Source organism: Felis catus, chromosome A3 (assembly GCF_018350175.1).
Source record: "Felis catus isolate Fca126 chromosome A3, F.catus_Fca126_mat1.0, whole genome shotgun sequence".
NCBI classification, from domain to species: Eukaryota; Metazoa; Chordata; class Mammalia; order Carnivora; family Felidae; genus Felis; species Felis catus.
The window spans coordinates 11,675,667-11,696,637 of NC_058370.1; the positions used below are offsets into that span (position 1 = coordinate 11,675,667).

General features: G+C 49.1%; 1 long non-coding RNA gene across 7 annotated transcripts in view; it reads right to left on the reverse strand.

The window, feature by feature from the left end:
• LOC102901687 overlaps window positions 1–20,928 on the reverse strand; it is a 234,312-nt gene extending 213,384 nt beyond the window's left edge. For 2 of the 7 annotated variants that reach the window (XR_006595098.1, XR_006595102.1), the window contains exons 1-2: window positions 20,388–20,927; window positions 18,941–19,022 (exon numbers count right to left, since the gene is read on the reverse strand). This is a non-coding gene — a long non-coding RNA (uncharacterized LOC102901687). Of the gene's footprint in view, window positions 1–18,940; window positions 19,023–20,387 lie in introns of all 7 variants that reach the window. The other 5 variants (XR_006595099.1, XR_002740930.2, XR_002740932.2 and 2 more) reach the window with 5 other exon arrangements.
• Window positions 20,929–20,971: the final 43 nt, after the last annotated feature.

Genomic DNA, 20,971 nt, shown 5'->3' on the forward strand with positions numbered 1-20,971 from the left:
AAGCTACTGGGAGCACCTGGGGGCTCGGTTGGTTAAGCATCCGACTCCGTTTCGGCTCAGGTCATGATCTCACGGCTTGTGAGTTTGAGCCCAAAGTCAGGCTCTGCACGGACAATGCGGAGCCTGCTTGGGATTCTCTGTCTCTTCCTCTCTCTCTGCCCCTCCCCCGCTCGTGCTCTCTCTAAATAAATAAACAAACAAACCTAAAAAAAAGAAAAAGAAGAGTTTCTGGAGATGGATGGTATTGATGGCTGTCCCATGATATGAATATACTTAGTGGCCCTGAACTGTACCCTTAAAAATAATTAAGATGGGAGCACTGGGTGTTGTATGGAAACCAATTTGCCAATAAACTTCATAGAAAAAATAATTAAGATGGGAAAAAATAAGATGGTAAATTTTATGTTATCTGAATTCTACCACAATTTTTTTTTTTAAAGAAAAGGACAAGGTAGCCCTTCATATGTCAACACGGAAAGGTGCCCAGGGGCACTCTGAGGTGGAAGGAGGATGTGCAGGGCAGGATCCCGGTAGGGTTGTGTTTGTCTTGAAAACATTTGCCACTAGCTAAAACTTTTTTTAATTACACATAGTGTAGATGGTGTGGGAAAACAAACCTTCTTACATATTTTTAGTGGCTGTGCAAAGTGGTAGAACCTCTCGTTGGAATTTGGTCCAGAAATGTCCTTGGGCCCAGAAATGCTGGGCATTTACACCACAGAGATACACCTGCACAGAGAAGGACAGACATGGGAACAGCAAGCCCTTGCGAGACAGCGTCAATGGCCACCATTACCAGGAAATGCTATGCAGCTGCTAAAAAGGACGAGGGCGGGGCTCCTGGGTGGCGCAGTCGGTCAAGCGTCCGACTTCGGCTCGGGTCATGATCTCACAGTCCGTGAGTTCGAGCCCCACGTCGGGCTCTGTGCTGACAGCTCAGAGCCTGGAGCCTGCTTCGGACTCTTGTCTCCCTCTCTCTCTGCCCCTCCCCCACTTGCACTCCGTGTGTGTGTGCCTCTCTCTCAAAAAATAAACATTAAAAAAATAAAAAATAAAAAAGGATGAGGGAGAGGCTCTAGACCAGCGCTCTCCCATAGAACTTTCTGGGATGATGGCAATGTTCTACATCTATACTGTGCTATATGGGAGCTACAAGCCACATATGGCCAGTGAGCACCTGAGGCTAACGTGATTGAGGATGGATGTTTTATTTTATTCAATTTTAATTAAGTTCAAATAGCCTCCTGCGGTTAGTGACTACTGCATTGAAAACACGCATCCAGAAACAAGATCCATCATTGAGAGGAGAAAAGCCAAGTGCAGGCCGGGCTGTGCAGTGTGTAAACCGCCCCATAAATGAGGGGCCACGTGGGGATTCACTCCGCCGTCTGTTTGAGGAGGTGGCCTCCCAGTGGAAGGGACATAAGAAACAGGCAACGGTGGCAGCCTGGGGTCCGGGCTGCTCTGAATATTGTTGTAGAATAACACACCCCAAAACTCAGTGGCTTACAGCAACCACCGTTTGTGGGCTCACGGTCCCTTGGGTCAGAAATCCAGGCTGCTGTCTCTTGCTACAGTGCCGGCTGCTGGCTGGAGTGTCCCCACCCTCCCGTGGGTGACCCCTCGGCTAAGGGGGCCCCAGGGGGGCTGACGGTTGGCCGGAGCACGTGTCTGCCAGCTTTGCGCTTGGTCCTCGGTTCCCCGTGAGGTAGTCTCTCCCTCCCCACGTGATCTCCCCTGCACAGTAGCCGGCTTCCCCCAGAGCACAGAACTGGGAGCTGTGAGGCCTCCTTAGGCTTCAGACCATCATTCCCGGCACCTTCCAGGGGTAGGACTGCACAGAGGCACGCACAGCAGGAGGCGGGTTCCCTGGGAGCCTCAGAGGAAGTCTCCACAGGAAGATGGATGGGGGCTGAGGGGGGAGGTGGGGGGAAGACCTAACTTTAAATGTTTTTTTTTTTCTCCTAACTTTAAAATGTTCACCATGGTGGGAGGCTGGGGGGAGATGCCAGTGCAGCTCAGTAGGTTGAGCATCTGACTCTTGATTTCGGCTCAGGTCATAATCCCAGGGTTGTGGGATCAAGCCCCACGTTGGGCCCTGTGCGAGCGCGGAGCCTGCTTAGGATTCTCTCTCTCACTCTGCCCCTTTCCCCCACTCACGCACTCTCTCCCTCTCAAATAAAAATGTTTTTAATTTTTTAAAATGTAATTAAAAAAATAAAATGTTCATGGATAACGTGTTGCCTTATTATTTGAGTTTACAAAGCCATACAATTGCATGGGTCTGCCTCCATACCTTTGCCCATGCTGTTCCCTCTGCCTCGACACCCTTCCCTTCCACCTACAGATGAGATATGCCTGGAGAAACTTTCCCTGAATGCCCAAGTCAAATGACTCCCTGCTTCCTCTGCACTCCTCCCACCTGGTGCCTCTAGGATCTTATTCTGCCCCTCCTGGCCTTAATCCCCCTCTTAAGGTCAGCCCAATCTAGGTCATGTCTGAGCACATGTACACACACGCGCGCGCACACACACACACACACACACACACACACACACACTCTGAAATCATGCTGATGCTAAGTTGCTCTAAAGTGATTTGGGGACCCAACCCAGGAAAATACACACTTACCTGGTCCACAATCTCCCCACCCCACGGGGCCTTTGCTAGCATCGGTGATTGCACGGCCCAGAATGGCCACCAGGTGGCAGTGGAGCCCAGCCTCCAAAGCACCTGTCGGTTGGGAAGGCCAGGACAGGGGGCCCCAAGCCCAGCTTTGAAGAGAAATTTCCCATCCTTATCTCCCACTCCCCTCCTCCTCAGCTTCAAAATTTGCTTCCCCCCAAGCAAAATGACTCTAATTAGAGGCCAACCACCGATAGAGGCAGCAAGCTGGACGAATCTCCATCTTGCACGGAGGAAAGATACCAGACATAAAAGAAAACACCCTGCACGGTTCCTTTTCTATGAAGCTCTAGAATAAGCAACATTAATCTATGGCGGAAAACATCAGAATGGCGGTTGCCTCAAACGGGGGAGCAGGCAGGCTTGAGTGGGGAAGTATGAGTGAGAGTCCTTCTTGGGGTGATGGTGAGCACTCTGTGTTAGTTTCCTGGAGCTGCCATAACAAAGTTCCACCACGAACCAGGTGGGTTAAAACAACATACACGTGCAACATGCATGTTGGAGGCTGGAAACATTCTGGAGCTTGGAAATCTGACATCAAGGCCACACTGCTTCTGAAGGCTCGCGGGAAGAATCCTTCCTTGTCTCTTCTAGCTGATTGTGGTTACCAGTCCTGGCATTCCTGGGCGTAGAGCCGCATCCCTCTGTCTCTGCCTCTGTCCTCGCGCGGCCTTCTTCCCCCTATGTGTGTCTGTATCCAAATCTCCTTCTCCTTTCTCTATAAATTTTTTTTTCAACGTTTATTTATTTTTGTAACAGAGAGAGACAGAGCATGAACGGGGGAGGGGCAGAGAGAGAGGGAGACACAGAATCGGAAACAGGCTCCAGGCTCTGAGCCATCAGCCCAGAGCCTGACGCGGGGCTTGAACTCACGGACCGCGAGATCGTGACCTGGCTGAAGTCCGACGCTTAACCGACTGCGCCACCCAGGCGCCCCAATCCTTTCTCTATAAAGACACCAGTCATTGGATTTAGGATCCACCCTAGTCCCAGATGATTTCATCTTAACTCCGTTACATCTGCAAGACCCTATTTCCAAATCGGGTTGCATCCACAAGTACCAAGAGTCAGGACCTGGGGTGCCCGGGGGGCTCAGTCAGTTAAGCTTTCAACTCTGGATTTCAGCTCAGGTCATGATCTTGCAGTTCGTGAGTTCGAGCTCCACATCGGGCTCCACTCTGGCAGTGTGGAGCCTGCTTGGGACTCTCTCTCTCTCTCTCTCTCTCTCTCAAAGTAAATAAATAAACTTAAAAAAAAAAAACAAAAAACAAGAGTCAGGACCTGAACATATCTTTTCGAGGGACTCGATTCAGCCCAGTTCATGTTCTTTATCTTGGAAAGAGTCTGGACAACACAGGCAGATGTACGTATCAAAAATAATCAAAACTCCACTAAGATTTGTGCATCTCACTGGATATAAGTTTTACAGACAGAATCAGATATTGAGCTCCAACTAGTGATATGCACCCTGCAGTGCTTAGGGGTGAGACATACTCGGTGTCTGCGACTCACTGCATTGAGTTGCCCTGGCTCTTTTAACTGCCAACAATTCCTCAGTCCCTCTCCTTCATGATCTTGACATTTTCAAAGAGGACAAACCAGTTATTTTGTGAGACTGTCCCTCGTGCGGCTCTCTCTGAAGTTTCCTCGCTGTCAGACTCAAGCTCTGCGCTTGCCAGGACCCCCGCTGCTGGTGGTGTGTCTGTCCTCCTCGGTGCTTGCCATCACGGGCACCTGAGAGCCACTTGTCCCCTTACTGGTCGTGTCAATAGTGGTCACTTGGTCAAGTGGCTGTCTGCCAGTTTTCATCACTGGCAAGTTACCGTATTTTCTCTTTATAAGGAAAAGTATCTTGTGGGAAGATTTTTTTTTTAATTAAAAAAAAAATTTTTAACATTTATTTACTTGAGAGACAGAGCATGAACGGGGGAGGGTCAGAGAGAGAGGGAGACACAGAATCAGAAGCAGGCTCCAGGCTCTGAGCTGTCAGCACAGAGCCCGACGCGAGGCTCGAACTCACGAACCGTGAGATCATGACATGAGCCGAGACCCGACGCTTAACCAACTGAGCCACCCAGGCGCCCCGGGAAGATATTTTTAAACCATCTAAATATCCTTTTAATCTTCCAACGTTCACTAATTTTAACGTCACGTATGATGCTTGCCTCAATCAATCTATTGCTACGTAATAAATGATCCCAAAACATAAGCAGCTGAAGACAAAAATCATTCATTTTCTCACTGTTTTGGGGAGCTGAGAATTCAGGAGGAGTCTGACTGGAAGGTTCTGGCTCAGAGTCTCTCAGAAGCTTGCAGTCAAGATGTCAACTGGGTCTGGGGCTCTTGGGCAGCTCAGTCTGTTAAGCGTCCAACTTCGGCTCAGATCATGATCTCATGGTTTGTGAGTTCGAGCCTCTCATCAGGCTCTGTGCTGACAGCTCGGAGCCTGGAGCCTGCTTCAGATTCTGTGTCTCCCTCTCTCTGCCCCTCTTCCTGCTCATGACCTGTCTCTCTCTGTCTCTCAAAAATAAAATAAACATGAAAAAAAAAGAAGATGTCAGCTGGGGCTGCAATTATCTGAAAGCTCAGCTGGGCTGCGGCATTGGTGGCCAGTGGGAATATAACATGTGAGCCAGACATGAGAACCACACACTTAACTTTTAGTTTTCCAGAAGCCATAGTTTTAAAAGTAGAAAAAGATATAGGTGACATTCATTTTTGTAATATATTTTATTTAACTCAATGTAACTAAAGTCACACTTCAACATGTTCTCAACTTGAAAAATTATTAACAACGTATTTGACATCTCTTTTTTCATGATGTCTTTGAAATTCAGTGTATATTTCACACAGCATATTCCAGTTTGGACGCGGCCATAGCAAGTGCTTAACAGCCCCTGGTGGCTAGTGACTCGTGTGGGACAGTCAGTGCGGAGGCCCCTGCTTCCAAGGAGGCCCCTGCTTGGAAGCTGTTCATACAGTCCTGTTCATACAGGACTGTTAGGGGAGGCCTCAGTCCCCACCACATGGGACTGTTCATAAGGCTGCCTGAGTGTCCCCACGATATGGAAGCTGTCTTCACCTAGACAGAGTGATGGCGGAGAAAGGGCAAAGAGAAAGCACCCGCTTATTAATGACCTTGTTCTCCAACCCAGTATCACTTCTGCCATATTCTAGCCATCAGAATCGAATCACTGAGGGGCGCCGGGGTGGCTCAGTTGGTTAAGCATCTGACTTCAGCTCAGGCCATAATCTCACAGTTCATAGGTTCAAGCCCCACATTGGGCTCTGTGCTGACAGCTCAGAGCCTGGAGCCTGCTTCGGATTCTGTGTCTCTCTCTCTCTCTGCCCCTCCCCTGCTCGTGCTCTGTGTCTTTCTCAAAAATAAATAAACATTAAAAAAAAAAGAATCATTGAATCCAGCCCCCACTCAAAGGGAAGTGAATTAGATTTCACCTCTTGAGGAGAAGAAGGTCAAAGAATTGGTGGTCGTATCTTAAAATCACCATATTCCCATTTATTTGCTTATTCATTTAGATCAAGATGGACCCATGGGTTTTATTTTATTTCAGGGGTTAAAAATCCTTCACCACCATTACTTATGTCAGTGCTCAAAGTGACCCAGATTCGGCCACAGCCCAAGTCACTCTCTGCTGGCTCCTGTGTCTTGTCACCACGCCCCAGTCATCCTCTGGGCATTTACTTGTTTCTGGCACAAGATGTTCAGGCTCACTTTCTACTTTTCTTACCCCCGCCCTGGTTCCTTTTACTGGAGAATGAGATTTTAAAACCAAACTCTGGGCGCTTTTTTATTTTTGCCAATCTCTCAGGCGTAAAGTGATATTTCCTGGTTGTTTTCATCCTCATTTCCTATTACTAACTAGTTTGAGCCTGATTCATTTGCTGGTGTTTTTCCTCTTCTGTAAATTCCTGTTCACATCCATTGTCCCTTATCCTTTGGGGCCACTGTCTGTTCTGCTGTTGTGTATGTGCAAGCTTCCTGTATATTCTAAGCACTGCAATTTTATTTTATTTTATTTATTTTATTGTATTATTTTACTTTACTTTACTTTACTATGTTATTTTTTATTTTATTTTATTTTACTTTATTTTACTTTATCTTATCTTATTTTACTTTATCTTATTTTATTTTATTTTATTTTATTTTATTTTATTTTATTTTATTTTATTTTATTTTTAGAGAGAGCACAAGCAAGGGAGGGGAGAGAGGAAGGAAGAGAGAGAATCTCAAGCAAGCTCCACATTGAGTGTGGAGCCCGATGCAGGGCTGGATCCCACAACCCTGGGATCATGACCTGAGCTGAAATCAAGAGTCAGATGCTCAACTCACTGAACCACCCAGTCCTAAGCACTGCACTGAAGTTTTTTTAAGTAATTTTTTTTTTTTAAGTTTATTCATTTACTTTAAGAGAGACAGAGACAGCGTGAGCAGAGGAGGGGCAGAGAGAGGGACAGAGACATAATCCCAAGCAGGCCCCGCACTGTCAGCGCAGAGCCCGATGCAGGGCTCAAACTCACGAACTGCGAGACCGCGACCTGAACCATAACCAAGAGTTGGACCATTAAGCAACCGCACCACCCAGGTGCCCCTAAGCACTGCAATTTTAGACACTGCTGTGTGTTCACTCTCTGACCCCTGCCTGTTTACTCTGTCCATGGTACCCTTGGGCCAGAATTCCTCAATTTTGATGTAATCAGAGTAATTAAAAATATATATATATTTTGCCTTTTATACACTTGTGGGGGTTCTGGTTGTGGTAAAACACAGATAACATAAAAGTTACCATTTTAGTGGTTTTTAAGGGTACAATTCAGTGGCATTAACGACAATCACTGGGTTGGACAACCATCATCACCGTCTATCTCAGGAACTTTTTCATCCTCCCAGACGGAAACTCTGTCCTCCTCCCCAAGCCTCTGGAAACCTCTATCCTACTTTCCATCTCTTTGAGTGTGGCTGCTCCAGGCACCTCAAATCGTGGAACCATTACAATACTTGTCCTTTTGTGTCTGGCTTATTTCCCTTTGCTTAGTGTCTTCAAGGTTCATCCATGTTGGTGCCTGTGTCGGAAGTTCATTTCTTCTTAAGGCTGAATAATATTCCCTCCTTTGAATACAACACATTTGGTGCATCCATTCACCTGTGAGTGGATATTTGCCTTGTTTTCCCCTTTGGGCTGTTGTGAATAACGCTGCTATGAATGGAGATTCGAGCATCTGTTTGAGTTCATTTTTCAACTCGGGATTGGGGATCATATGGCAATTCTGTTTCACTTTTTGAGAAGCCGCCAACCTGTTTTCCACACCAGCTGCCCTGTTTTGCATTCCCACCAGGCACTACAACAGGGTTCCGATTCCTGTACATCCTCACCAAGACGTAGTTTCGACGGTTTTTTTTTCTTTTTTACGAGAGCCATCCTAATGGGTGTGAAGTGTTATCCCATCGTGGCTTTGATTTGCATCTCCCTAATGATAATGAGCATCCTCTCGTGTGTACTCTGGCCATCTGAGTGTCTTTTTTGGTGAGAAGTCTAATTAAGTTGTTTGGCCATTTCTGAATCAGATTCTTTATGCTTGTGCTTTTGAAATTAGCTTCATTTAAGAGGTCTTTTCTCACCTCTAGGCACAAAGTGATTTCTGACTACTCTTCTACTAATGAGAGGGCACTCTGGGGGTGAAATATATATCACATGCATCATTTCAATGATTTGTAAATGTACAAAACAGGGGCATCGATTACATTCACAAGTCCTGTATCCATCACCACTGTCAATACCCAAAACTTTTTCATCGTCCCCAACATAAACTCTGTCGCTATTAAACAATAACTCCCTGGGGCACTTGTGTGGCTCAGTCGGTCGAGCATCTGACTTCAGCTCAGGCCACGATCTCATGGTTCATGAGTTCGAGCCCCACATCAAGCTCCCTGCTGTCAGCACAGAGCCTACTTCAGATCCTCTGTCCCCCTCTCTCTGCTCCTCCCCCACTTAAGCTCTCCACAAAATAAATAAATGTTAAATAATAATAATAATAATAATAAATAAAACAAACAATAGCTCCCCATCCTCCTTCCCCCCTCCTGCTTCCGACAGCTACCATCCAATTTTCTATCTGTATGAATCTATCTATTATTGTTCTTCTGAGTCTGGCTTGTTTCCCTTGGCATTACACTTTCAAGAACTCTCCATGCTACAGCATGTGTTCAAATCTCATTCCTTTTTATGGCTAAATGACATTCCACTATGTGCTTATAATTGCTAATTTTATGATTTTCCCCTTCATGTTAAGACTTTTTTTTTTAATGTTTATTTTTATTTCTGAGAGAGAGAGAGAGAGAGAGACAGAGCATGAACGGGGGAGGGTCAGAGAGAGGGAGACACAGAATCTTAAACAGGCTCCAGGCTCTGAGCTGTCAGCACAGAGCCCGACGCGGGACTCGAACTCACGGACTGCGAGATCATGACCTGAGCCGAAGTCGGCCGCTTAACCGACTGAGCCACCCACGCGCCCCTAAGTGTGTTTATTTTTTGAGAAAGAGAGCACGAGTTGGGGAAGGGCAGAGAGAGGGAGGGACAGAGGATCCAAAGCGGGCTCCACACTGACAGCACAGAGCCCAATGCGGGGCTTGAACTCGCGAGCCGTGACATCATGACCTGAGCCAAAGTTGGACGCTGCGCCACTCAGGTGCCCCACCTTCACATTAAGACTTTAATCCACATTAAGAGTCTGCCTGTGTTTGCAACTGGGGGCCAGTTTCCCAACACCATCTTCTGAACCCTGTCTCCTTTCCTGGGCGGGCTGTGGGGTCACCTTTACCCACACACTTGGCTCTCATGCAACCTCTGTCTGCTCCAGCCCACCGTGTTCCCTTGTTGGTCTGTTTCTCTGTGCGTCAGCACCCCACTGCTTTTTTTTTTTTTTTTCAACGTTTATTTATTTTTGGGACAGAGAGAGAGCATGAACAGGGGAGGGGCAGAGAGAGAGGGAGACACAGAATCGGAAACAGGCTCCAGGCTCCGAGCCATCAGCCCAGAGCCTGACGCGGGGCTTGAACTCACAGACCGCGAGATCGTGACCTGGCTGAAGTCGGACGCTCAACCGACTGCGCCACCCAGGCGCTCCCCCCCCCCCACTGCTTTTATTATAATGGCGTGAGCCTTTTTCGACTGGCAGGGGAAGGCTCCTTCTTACTATTCTTTCTTAAGGTTGTGCCATCCACGCCACGTCTCATCAAATCCCCAGAACATCCCCGTGTCCACAGGTACAACCCTTTTTCCCACAAGCCAGTGAGGAACCAGGCTTCAGGGAGGGGAAGTGACCTGATGAGATTTACAGGGCCGACAAATGGCAGAGCTAGGACAAAACAAGGCGGGTCTGACTCTCCAGCTGCCCCCTGGTCCCCGCCCCCAGCTGCCTCTCCTATCTGTAGCCCACTGGGTTTTATCCGCAAGAAGGAGGAAGGGGCTAAAAAAGAAACCACTGTGCATTTAAACAGAGAAACTTTCCAACAGGAAATTGCTTACGGAGGTGATGGAGGAGCCCAAAAGTCAAAAAAAGAGACTGAGGAAAAGCTCAGAAATTCGTCGCAGAAGCCAGTGCCACCTCTAAGCTGGAGGGAGCAGGGGAGGAGGAAATGTTACGGCAGGACAGGGCCTTTGGCCCCTCACAAAATTGGAAATCCATCCATATGATAGGACTATGAGCCACCGTTAGTTGAGCATTTACTATGTGCCAGGGTTTTCCACTAGTATTTTACATGTACTCTATATACACAAGGTGTGGCTCCTCTGGCCTCCGCTCAAACCTCCTCAGAGATGCCCTATAATGCTGCCACCCTATAATGCTGCCACCAACAAAGATCCATCTCCTGCTTTATTGTCCTTTATGGCATTATCAGTTTATCAGTAACTGAAATGATCCCATACGAGTGTTCGTCTATTATCTCCCCCGCCACCTGCCCCATCTCAAGACTGTAAGCCCCATGAGGGCAGGACTTGAGTCTTGGTGCATCTTAGCGCCTGGATGAGAGTCTCAATCAATCACCCAGATCATAGGTACTCTTATGTTGCTTCGATAACTAATCTAAAGAACGCTCTCATGAAATCCTCACCAGACATCCATAAGGTGGGCACGAGGGTCCTCATTTTATAGAAGAAGAAACTGAGCCCCAGAGAAAGTCCCAAATTCGCCCAAGCTCACCTAGCTAGTAAGTAGCGAAGCTGAATTCGAAGCCAGGTCTGTTGCTCTCGACCTGAACACCTGCCTTGGTGCCTTGGTGCCTTCTTGCCTTGGTGCCTTCCTTCCAAATCTCTCCTTGCTCTGTGGTTTCCCACACTACCCTCACCGCTACCCCCCAAACCTCTCTTGTCCTGGAAATTCCCAGGGCCTTGCTGAGCTGGGCTGCAGTAACACTTTGTGCCAGGAGGTGTCACCAGAGAAGTCTCGTGGCCACGGTCTGGGGTCCGCACCCCAGCGACGAACGTGCCATAGTTTAATCACTTTTAAGGATATTCCCAAGTTTTTCCTCCACAAACCAAGCGGCAGCTATATCCTAGCACCTGTGGTCACAGGCTAGAAGGGGAGGATTTCTCTGGGAATGGGTTTCTCGAAATGGAGTTGCAAAGATCAATGAACATCTTTAAACTGCATAGATTCCGGGGGCGCCTGGGTGGCGCAGTCGGTTAAGCGTCCGACTTCAGCCGGGTCACGATCTCGCGGTCCGTGAGTTCGAGCCCCGCATCAGGCTCTGGGCTGACGGCTCAGAGCCTGGAGCCTGTTTCCGATTCTGTGTCTCCCTCTCTCTCTGCCCCTCCCCTGTTCATGCTCTGTCTCTCTCTGTCCCAAAAATAAATAAACGTTGAAAAAAAAAAAAAAAAAATTTTAAACTGCATAGATTCCGTGAACGTGCGAAGCCTGGTTTTACAGCTGAAGAGTGTGGGGCCCAGAGAGAGCACACGGTTTACCCGAGGGCATACAGCAAGTTAGTACAAGAGCCAGGTCTGAAGCTGGTTCCTCCGGCCACAGATTCTGCCACCGCACTTGGACGGATGCTTCCACCTAGGCTCAAGTGCAGTCTTTGTGCATTTGTACATGCGTGTGGACCTGTATCCTGTATGTATTCCTTCTGTTGTCCAAGCCTCCATTCACTCACTTAACAAATACATTGGTGAGATACAGGATCAACCCTGCCCACTCAAATAACAAGTGTCTCCCACACAAGCAAATAATTTATTTTCCTCTCTGATATTAATCTGAATGAAAGCAGTCCAGGGTTGGACGATGGCTTTATGGTGTCAGGGACCCAGACTCTTTCGTCTTTCAGCTCTTCCATCTTAGACTGGCAGTTTCCATCTCATGGCCCAACGTGGCAGCTGTAGCGTTGCCATCACATCTACATTCCTGCCAGTGGGGAGTGGAGAAAAGGAAGTAGAAGCCAACATCTTTAAGGGCACAAACCAGAATGTTTTGTGCCATTTCCACTCTCATTCAATCGGCCAGATTGAGTCACATGTCCTACACTGCTGCAGAGGAGGCTGGAACAGCATTAGCTGGGCGGCTACGCTTTCTGCTAAAACTCGGGGTTCTACAACCAATGAATACATTGGCCACTCCCTGCCACCCATACATTTTCTGAGCACCTACTATGTGTGAGAGAAGGTGCAGCAACCTAGAAAGAGTGCAGACCTGGGAATTTGATTCATCTTGGGTTGAACCCCAATTCTGCCTTTCCCAGCTGTGTGTCATGACCTCGCTGAGCCTTAGTTCGCTCGTTTAGAAAGTGGAGACAAGACAGTGCGTGTGCTCGTGCACTGCGAGAGCATGCGGGCTCAGCGTTGGGTCCAGGGTACAGTTGGCATCAAAGAAATGGCACATGCTTCTACAAGAGTTAGACGCTGAGCCGGGTTCCCGGGCTGGGGGGGAGGGGGGTGGCGGGGAGAGGTGACTCAGCAGAGGCCCTGCCCTCGAGTCCTATGGGGAGACATTCCAATGCAGCCTCCTGTAAATAAAAGCTCAGAGACTGCTCAGCACATAATCCCAACGCGTCCGTCACGCATGAGTCAGAAGCAGTTATGCCCTTAAGTCATAAAGTCGCAGCTGGACCCGAGATAACTGGCACCCTTCCAATCCCACCCCGGCCCCATTTTACAGAGGAGCAAACAGAGCTGACGGAAGAGCCGTGACCACAGCGTGACTACAGTTTGATTTTATCAGCCTCCCCCTGCTGGGATGTGTGGGTTAGTTCCAGTATGGAGCGATCGGAAACAGACTTGGCTGGACCTCTTTTCCAGACTGGCTGGGGAGAAACAGGATTGCCGGGGCGAAGCGTCGTCCCACCGGGTGCTCTGACCGCAAGAAAGGGAGGTGTCTCTCTCCAATTTACTTACAGATCAGTTTCTCAACCTCAGCACTACGGACATTTCGGGCCAGAGAATTCTCTGTCCCGTGCGTGGCAAGAACATTAGCAGTGTCCCTGGCCTCTCTACTCATGAGACGGCAATAGCATATCAGCACCCCCAGCTGTGACAACCACAAATGTCTCAAGATGTTGCCAAATGTCCCGTAGGGGTCAAAAGCGTCCCCAGTTGAAAACCACTGCTTGAGATAGACAGAGCCTGCAAGTAGGATGTTTAAGCACAGATTCTTTAAGCAGATTTATGGATGTTAGTGATTTTCTTCGCTGTGGGCAGGTGTATGTTTTTTCTCTTACGAAGGGGTACAATGGCCTTCGTAGTTATTAATGATTTCAGGCCATTATTGGTACAATTTGTGGCATTTGAATGTGGACAATAGAAATTATATTATAGGGGTGCCTGGGTGGCTCAGTCAGTTAAGCGTCCAACTTCGGCTCAGGTCGTGGTCTCACAGTTTGTGAGTTCAAGCCCCGCATCAGGCTGTGTGCTGACAGCTCAGAGCCTGGAGCCTGTTTCGGATTCTGTGTCTCCCCCTCTCTCTCTTTCTGCCCCTCCCTGGCTCTCACTGTCTCTCTCAAAAATAAATAAACATTAAAAAAATTTTTTTGAGAAATTATATGACAATGTTGTGTGAACGTTAAATTTCCTGACTTTGAAACCTATTTCAAACCTGTGGCCGTGTATGAGAATGTCCTTGTTCTTCAGAAATGCACTCGGGGTAAAAATCATCAGGTCTGTATCTGACTCTCAGATGGTTCAGAAAAATTACACACACAGAGAAAATGATAAATCAAGTGTAGCAAAATGTTGAAAATTGGGGGATCTGAGTGAAGGAGATATGGAAGCTCATCGAGCTATTCTTTTTTTATATATATATTTATTTTTGAGAGAGAGAGGGCGGGAGGGAGGGAGCACGACCGGGAGAGGGGCAGAGAGAGAGGGAGACACAGAATCGGAAGCAGGCTCCATCCAGGCTCCGAGCCGTCAGCCCAGAGCCTGACATGGGGCTCGAACTCACAAACTGCAAGATCGTGACCCGAGCTGGAGTCAGACTCTTCACTGACCCTTATTGCACTATTCTTGCAACTTCTCGGTAAAATTGAAATCATCTTAGAAATTATTTTGGAGGGATTTTGTGACAGTCACCTATGTCTTATTCTAGTTTTTAAAACACGGTTTTTTAATCTGTTACTCCCTGGACTCCAAATTACCCCTGTTCCGCAAACGGTACACCAAGCACATTCCTACCTCAGGACCCTTGATCTTCCCAGGCCTGCTGCCCAGCATACACTCCCTCACCCTTTCTCCCTGGCGAAATCTTACTCGTCTTTGGGCAAGTGAAGTGTTCTGAGCCTCAATTTTCTTTTCTATAAAATTGGGCCAAAGAGCAAGTGTATCTAAAATACCCAGCACACAGGGACAGCCACCTGCAAACACCAGTCCCCCACACCTTTCTCCCCAGTCCCCCCCGATCTTGATCCCCCCACACTCTGCAAGTAAGAAAGAGGGTGTAAAATAGAAACAGAGGATGGCTTGGTCTCCTATAACTGCAAAGTCCAGAAGATGATCACACGCAGTTCAGGTAAGGTTTGCTCTAGGCGGTTAATGCTAATAATAGCTAAAACTCAGTGAGTGCTTACAATGTGCCACTCTTCTAACCACAATATATTTAGCAGCTTATCTTCACAACAGCCCCATGAGGTAGCCATACTCTTATTATCCCTGTTTTCCACATTAGGAAACGACATCCCAAAAGAATAAAAACTTGCCCGTGGTCACACAGCACACAAGTGGGGGGGCTCAGACTAGTCTGACTGACTAGAAAGGGAGATCCACCTTCAAGTAAGGCTTGATCCAGCCGCTCGAGGATCTCACCAAGGACCTGGTTTCCCTTGGTCTCTCCTCTTCGCCTTCTCCAGGGAACTCACCCCCTCATGGCTGCCAGCAGATTCCGATGAGACTCTTTTCCCTCGGGGCAAAAAGCACCCGTGTCTCAATTCCATGCCAAGATCCTCAAATTCACTCTCATTGGGCCATCTGAAGTCACACACCTATTTCTGAACCAATCGCCCTGCTCCAGGTGGCTGGACAATGTTGCTTGGCTTTTATATTAAAGAGGTGGAGTCTGCTGAGAAAGCAGGCAAGAGAGATTCCTCCCAAAATTCAAGGTATTATTTCCCTGAAGGAGGGGGAATGGTTGTGGGCAACCAGAAACAGATGTCTGCATCCCCATGACTCACACATACAATAAAACACTGTAAAATGTAGAGGAGGAGGAGGAGGAGGGGGAGGGGGAGGAGGAGGAGGGAGGAGGAGGAGGAAGGAGAAAGGAGAAAGGAGAATGGAGAATGGAGAATGGAGAATGGAGAATGGAGAATGGAGAATGGAGAATGGAGAATGGAGAATGGAGAAAGGAGGAAGGAGGAGGAGAGGAGGAGGCCTGGTTTGGGGACGGCTATGCTGTAGCCCAGGCATGCACCATCTGGCCAGCCTGGCCTGGCCGTGACCCTCCAGGGAAGGAGGCCTTCCTGTCCACAACCACACCCTGAAGTGGTGGCAGGGTCACAGGGCAGGCACACTCAGGGTTTTGGAAGACAGCCTGCAGCACGGCCAGGTCACTTCTGGGCTACTTCCTTCTGGGCAGGAGGCCCTGCTGGGAATAGGGAACATGTGAAGATGTTCCCACAGACTGACCTAGGGAACAAGCAGCCCCGGCCGGGCACACGTAGCCTCTAGGGATAGTGGGCAGGGATACCTGACGTCCTGAGGACACAGCCAGGAAACGCTGAGGCCCTTGGTCCTTCCACCAGGCTATAACCGGGAGCTTCTAAAGTCCCCGTGGGCCCCAAGCCCACTTTTTCTTTCTTTCTTTTTTTTTAAATATTTTTTTTTCAACGTTTATTTATTTTTGGGACAGAGAGAGACAGAGCATGAACGGGGGAGGGGCAGAGAGAGAGGGAGACACAGAATCGGAAACAGGCTCCAGGCTCCGAGCCATCAGCCCAGAGCCTGACGCGGGGCTCGAACTCCCGGACCGCGAGATCGTGACCTGGCTGAAGTCGGACGCTTAACCGACTGCGCCACCCAGGCGCCCCTACTTTTTCTTAACAGCCCACACATTCAATCATTAAAAAGCCAGTAATGCTTCTTCCCGCCTCAGGGCTTTTGCACTGGCTTTTTGCTCTGTCTGGAACACTGTTCCCCTACAGTCTCACATGGCTCCTTCCATCCCCTCCCAGAAGTCTGCTCACATATCACCTTCTCAGTGAGGCAGTCCCTGGCCACCTTCATCAACAACTCAACCTGCCCTCCAGCCTCCCAGCTCCGGATCCTCCTTACCCTGCTTTGTGTTTGTTTGTTTGTTTGTTTGTTTTCCAAATCCAAAGCAGCCATCACTTCACTTTCTGGCACGTCAACAAGTCCATTACCTATTGATTATTATCCATCACCCCCCACCACCGCCTCCCCAGGTGTCGGCTCCAGGAGGCAGAGATTTTTGTCTTCTTTTATTCCTGCTGTTTCCCGTACCTAGAACAGGCCCTGCCTTGTGATATCTGCTCAATAAATATTTGCTGAATGAATAAATACATGAACAGCAACAATTATAGTGAAGCTCATTTCGCAGTCAATTTGTGTTCTTTGGAACCTATGCAAATGTGCATGAGGAACCTTAAACGTTCTCCTCAACATCAGGCGCTGTGCGTCACTGAGGAACGTCTCTCGGGAATGAGACTCCATTCCCCACGGGTCCACCAGCCCCCAGGACAGGGCTGGCGCGGCGCAGATGCTGAAAACGTTTAACCGGCAAATGTACCGTCAGGCAGATGACCAGGTGGGAGAAGGAAGTCAGTTGGCACGAGCCCCCGTTACAGCCTCCCTGCCTCCAGCCCCCTCACCCCTGTGCACCCTTCTTACTCGCTGCCCTTCCCTCTCGGTGCACCCCCACTCTAACCTGCCTCCTCTCGGCAGCTAGATGGATCCTCTCAAAGCACAAATTGGATCTTCAATTCTGCGGGGCTCCCTGCTGCCCTCGGAACAGCCTAGATTCCTCTGTAGGGCACCAAGCATGCCCAAGCCCCCACGGAACTTCCGTTTTTCTACAACTTTCTTCTCACGTTCACTCCAGGCTCGCCGATTGTTTTTTCTTCAATTCAGTGAGTAAAACAACCTCTCGCCACCAGGGTGAGAGCACATGGCACGTGCTATTCCCTCTGTGTGGAAGACTCTCATACCTCACCCGATTCCCTTTCCCCAGTGGGTTCTTATTTAACTTCAGATTTCAGCTGATTCCCCTCCTGCAGGAAGCCCTCCCTGATTTCTCCTCCTGAGGTAGATCACGACTACGTATGCATTCCCATAGTTCTCTCTCTGCCCCAGTCTTTCATTCGTGCATTAATTCAACACTTATTTGGCCTAAATGGTGCATAATGATCTGGCTCTTTAATGTCTCTCTGATCCCACCTTCCCCCTTTTTTCCTCTCACCCTCTGCTCCAGCTACATAAGCCTCCTTGCTTTTGCTTGAGCACACCAAGCATGCTCCTGCCCCAGGGCCTCTGCACTTCTTTGGGTATCTTCATGCCAGTTCCTTCACTTCCTGCAGGTCTCTGCTTAACTGCTGCCTCCTCGGAAAGGCTCTGCCGACACCTTCCCCTCCCCTTCAGCAGTGCCTCTGCTGAAGCACTCCTCGTCATTCTCCGTCCATCCCTGTAGCCTGCGTCATTTCTCCACATCATTTGTCCCTACTGGAAATTAGATTATCTTTTTACCTGTTTATTGTCTGTCCCTCTTGCGACTCTGAGGGCAGGGGCCTCCCATGTCTTGTCTGCTGCTGAATTATCAGCATTTTACACAGTACCTGGCCCACAGCAATTCTTGGTAAAGATTTGGTGAGTGAATGAATGTGGCAATCCAGATCAATATGACTCGGCACAAGCCATGGGGGGCTCCATCCCCCAACACCGTGACACCTCGGGGGTGTCCATCTCAGGCAGCTTTGCAGCCTGAGTCTCAGAGCTAGGAGGGAGCGGAGAACATAGACCTAAAGGAAGAGAAGGGGCCAGCCACATCCCTCTCCAGGGAGATTGTTCACTTGGAAGTAGGTACAGTGAGTGCAAAGGCCCTGTGGCAGGATGACAGTAGGAGACATCAGGAGACAAGGCTGGAGAGTCAGCAGGGCCTTGAATGTCAGGTGAGGGTGTGGACCTCATCCCAACACTTTCATAGTCAAGTATAACACACAGGGGAAGTAATAAACATTTCTTCAGTGTCTCCTGCCTGTCAGTACCCTACCTCTCATTGTGTTCACTGTGAACCTTTCTAAAGCCTATGAAGCATTAGATTTCCATTTAATGAAGGAAAATGGACCTACATAGGCTCAGAAACACAGCTATGAGATTCCAAGTTTCTAAGGCTAGGCTCCTCCCATTGCCTTTGACCTTTGCCCCACCCACTCATCCCTGTGATTCCACCTCTTCCCTCCTTTCTGGCTTTGCTCTAATTGGTGTCCAAAGGCACATGTCATTCTCCAGGCCAGAAAAACAACTTGACGCCCACTCAACGTCTCCGCCAGGAACACCCAACACCCATTGCATGTAATATCTGCAAAACAGAACTCCCAGTTTCCCCACCCCCAGAGCTGATCTCCCCCAGCTCAGCCAGTGGCACCTCCGTCTCCCAAAGGCTCAGGCCAGGAACCTGAGCGTCATCCCTGACATCTCATCAACCAGCAAATGCTGGCCGCTCCACCTTCAAAATACATCCAGAATCAGCCACTTCTCCCAAGTCCATGATCACCCTGGTCTGACCATCCATCCACTCCTACCTGGGCTATTTCAGCACCTGTCCCTGGTGTCCTGCCTCTGCACGGTCGCTGGGTCCATTCCTTGCGTGGAGCCAGAGAGACCCTGTTAAAAATATAAAGTCAAAGTCACCATGCAATTCTTTACCAGAGCTTCCCGACAGAACTTTTTTTTTTTAATTTTTTTTTCAACGTTTATTTATTTTTGGGACAGAGAGAGACAGAGCATGAACGGGCGAGGGGCAGAGAGAGAGGGAGACACAGAATCGGAAACAGGCTCCAGGCTCTGAGCCATCAGCCCAGAGCCTGACGCGGGGCTCGAACTCACGGACCGCGAGATCGTGACCTGGCTGAAGTCGGACGCCTAACCGACTGCGCCACCCAGGCGCCCCACCGACAGAACTTTCTATGACGGACATGTTCCACATCTGTACCGCCCAATACGTCTCCCACCTGCCACATGGGACTACCGAAATGGGCTCAGTCTAACTGAAGGGCTGAATTTTTAATTTTACTTACTTTAATAGTTGGCAAGGCTGTGGGAAAACAAGCATTCTTGAAGACAGCTGTGAGAGTATAAATTGGGACGTGATTCTAATCCCAGTATCCACCTACCTCAGAATGGTCTGTCTCTATCTACCAAAATGACAAGGGCATGTAACGGTTATCACGGCAATCCCACTTCAAGAGTGTGTCTTCCCCATGCAAAAGTGACATTACACAAAAAAATTTTACAACATCCAAAGACAGGAAACAACCCAAGTGCCTATTCAACAGACAACTAGTTACATGAATTATGTGGTCCAGCCACATAAGGGAATACGATGATGTTGTAAAAAAAAAAAAAAGAAGAAGAAGAAGAAGGAGGAGGAGGAGGAGGAGGAGGAGGAGGAAACAGGACACCTAGAGCAAAAACAAAGAAAAAATCCAGAAACTGGGCTTCATCAAAAGCAAAAACGGTTTTGTGCACCAAAGGACACTATTCAAAAAGTGAAAACACAGCCAACAAAATGAGAAAATAGATTTGCAAATCATGTATCTGGTAAGAGGCTAGCGTCCAGAATGCATGAAGAACTCTTACAACTCAACCACAAAAAGACAAATCATCCCATTTTGAAACAGGCAAAGGTTTGAATAAATGCACTAGGCTGAGCCTTAATTCACTCGGCAAGTGTTTACTGAGCCTCTACCACGTGCCCTATGCGGATCCCGACATGGGGATTCAGCTGTGAACAAAGCAAGTCCGGGCCCTCAGGAACTGGTTTTCCGGTGAATGACACATGTTATGGCCCATGACAAGCGCTGTGAAGACAAAACATGATGATGTCACAGTGACTGGAGGAGAGGGCAACTTTGAGTAGGGAGGGCAAGAGGGGCCCCCCCGAGGAGGCAACATCATTGGTAATTAAGCGTAAATGAAAGGCTGTGGACTCGCTCCTGGGCTTGCGCCTAACAGATATTAAGCGCTCACCAAATCTTATAGTGACGCTTAGGGTCATTCTCCTCAGTTCACTGTCTTCTCCCTCGGGAGAACAAGAGGTCCTGGGGATCGGGCTCGACGTTTCTCCTCCCCGGGACGCTCAACAGCAGCTGGCACACAGTAGGTGTACGCAGGGTCCTCCTGACCTCCGCACGAGGTAGGGCTCGAGAAGCTAGCCCAGTGGGAATGGGCCTCAGCCCAGGAGTACGGTTCAAAGTGTCCACCAAGTGCTGGCTTTCTAGCCCCGGGCCGGCGCCCTCCACTCGCGCTCCCTGCACGCAGGAGGCGCTTCACAGTGCGTGCTGAAGAAACGCCCTTTTCTGGGTCCGGTGGCGCACGGCCTCGACCCATTGCACAGGCCGGCAAACAGAGCGAGAGATGGGCGGTGCCACGGGCGGCATTTCCGTGGGGGCAGGAACCGAGGCCCCCGCCCGGGGCGAACCGCGACGAGCTGGGACTCGCGGCCGCCCCACGCTTCCGTGCCCAGCTGCGCCCAGCTGCGCTCCTGCCCCCGGAGCGCCGCGGTTGGCTGCGGCTCGGAGGCCGCTGATTGGCCATCGCGGCCCCGGCGCGGT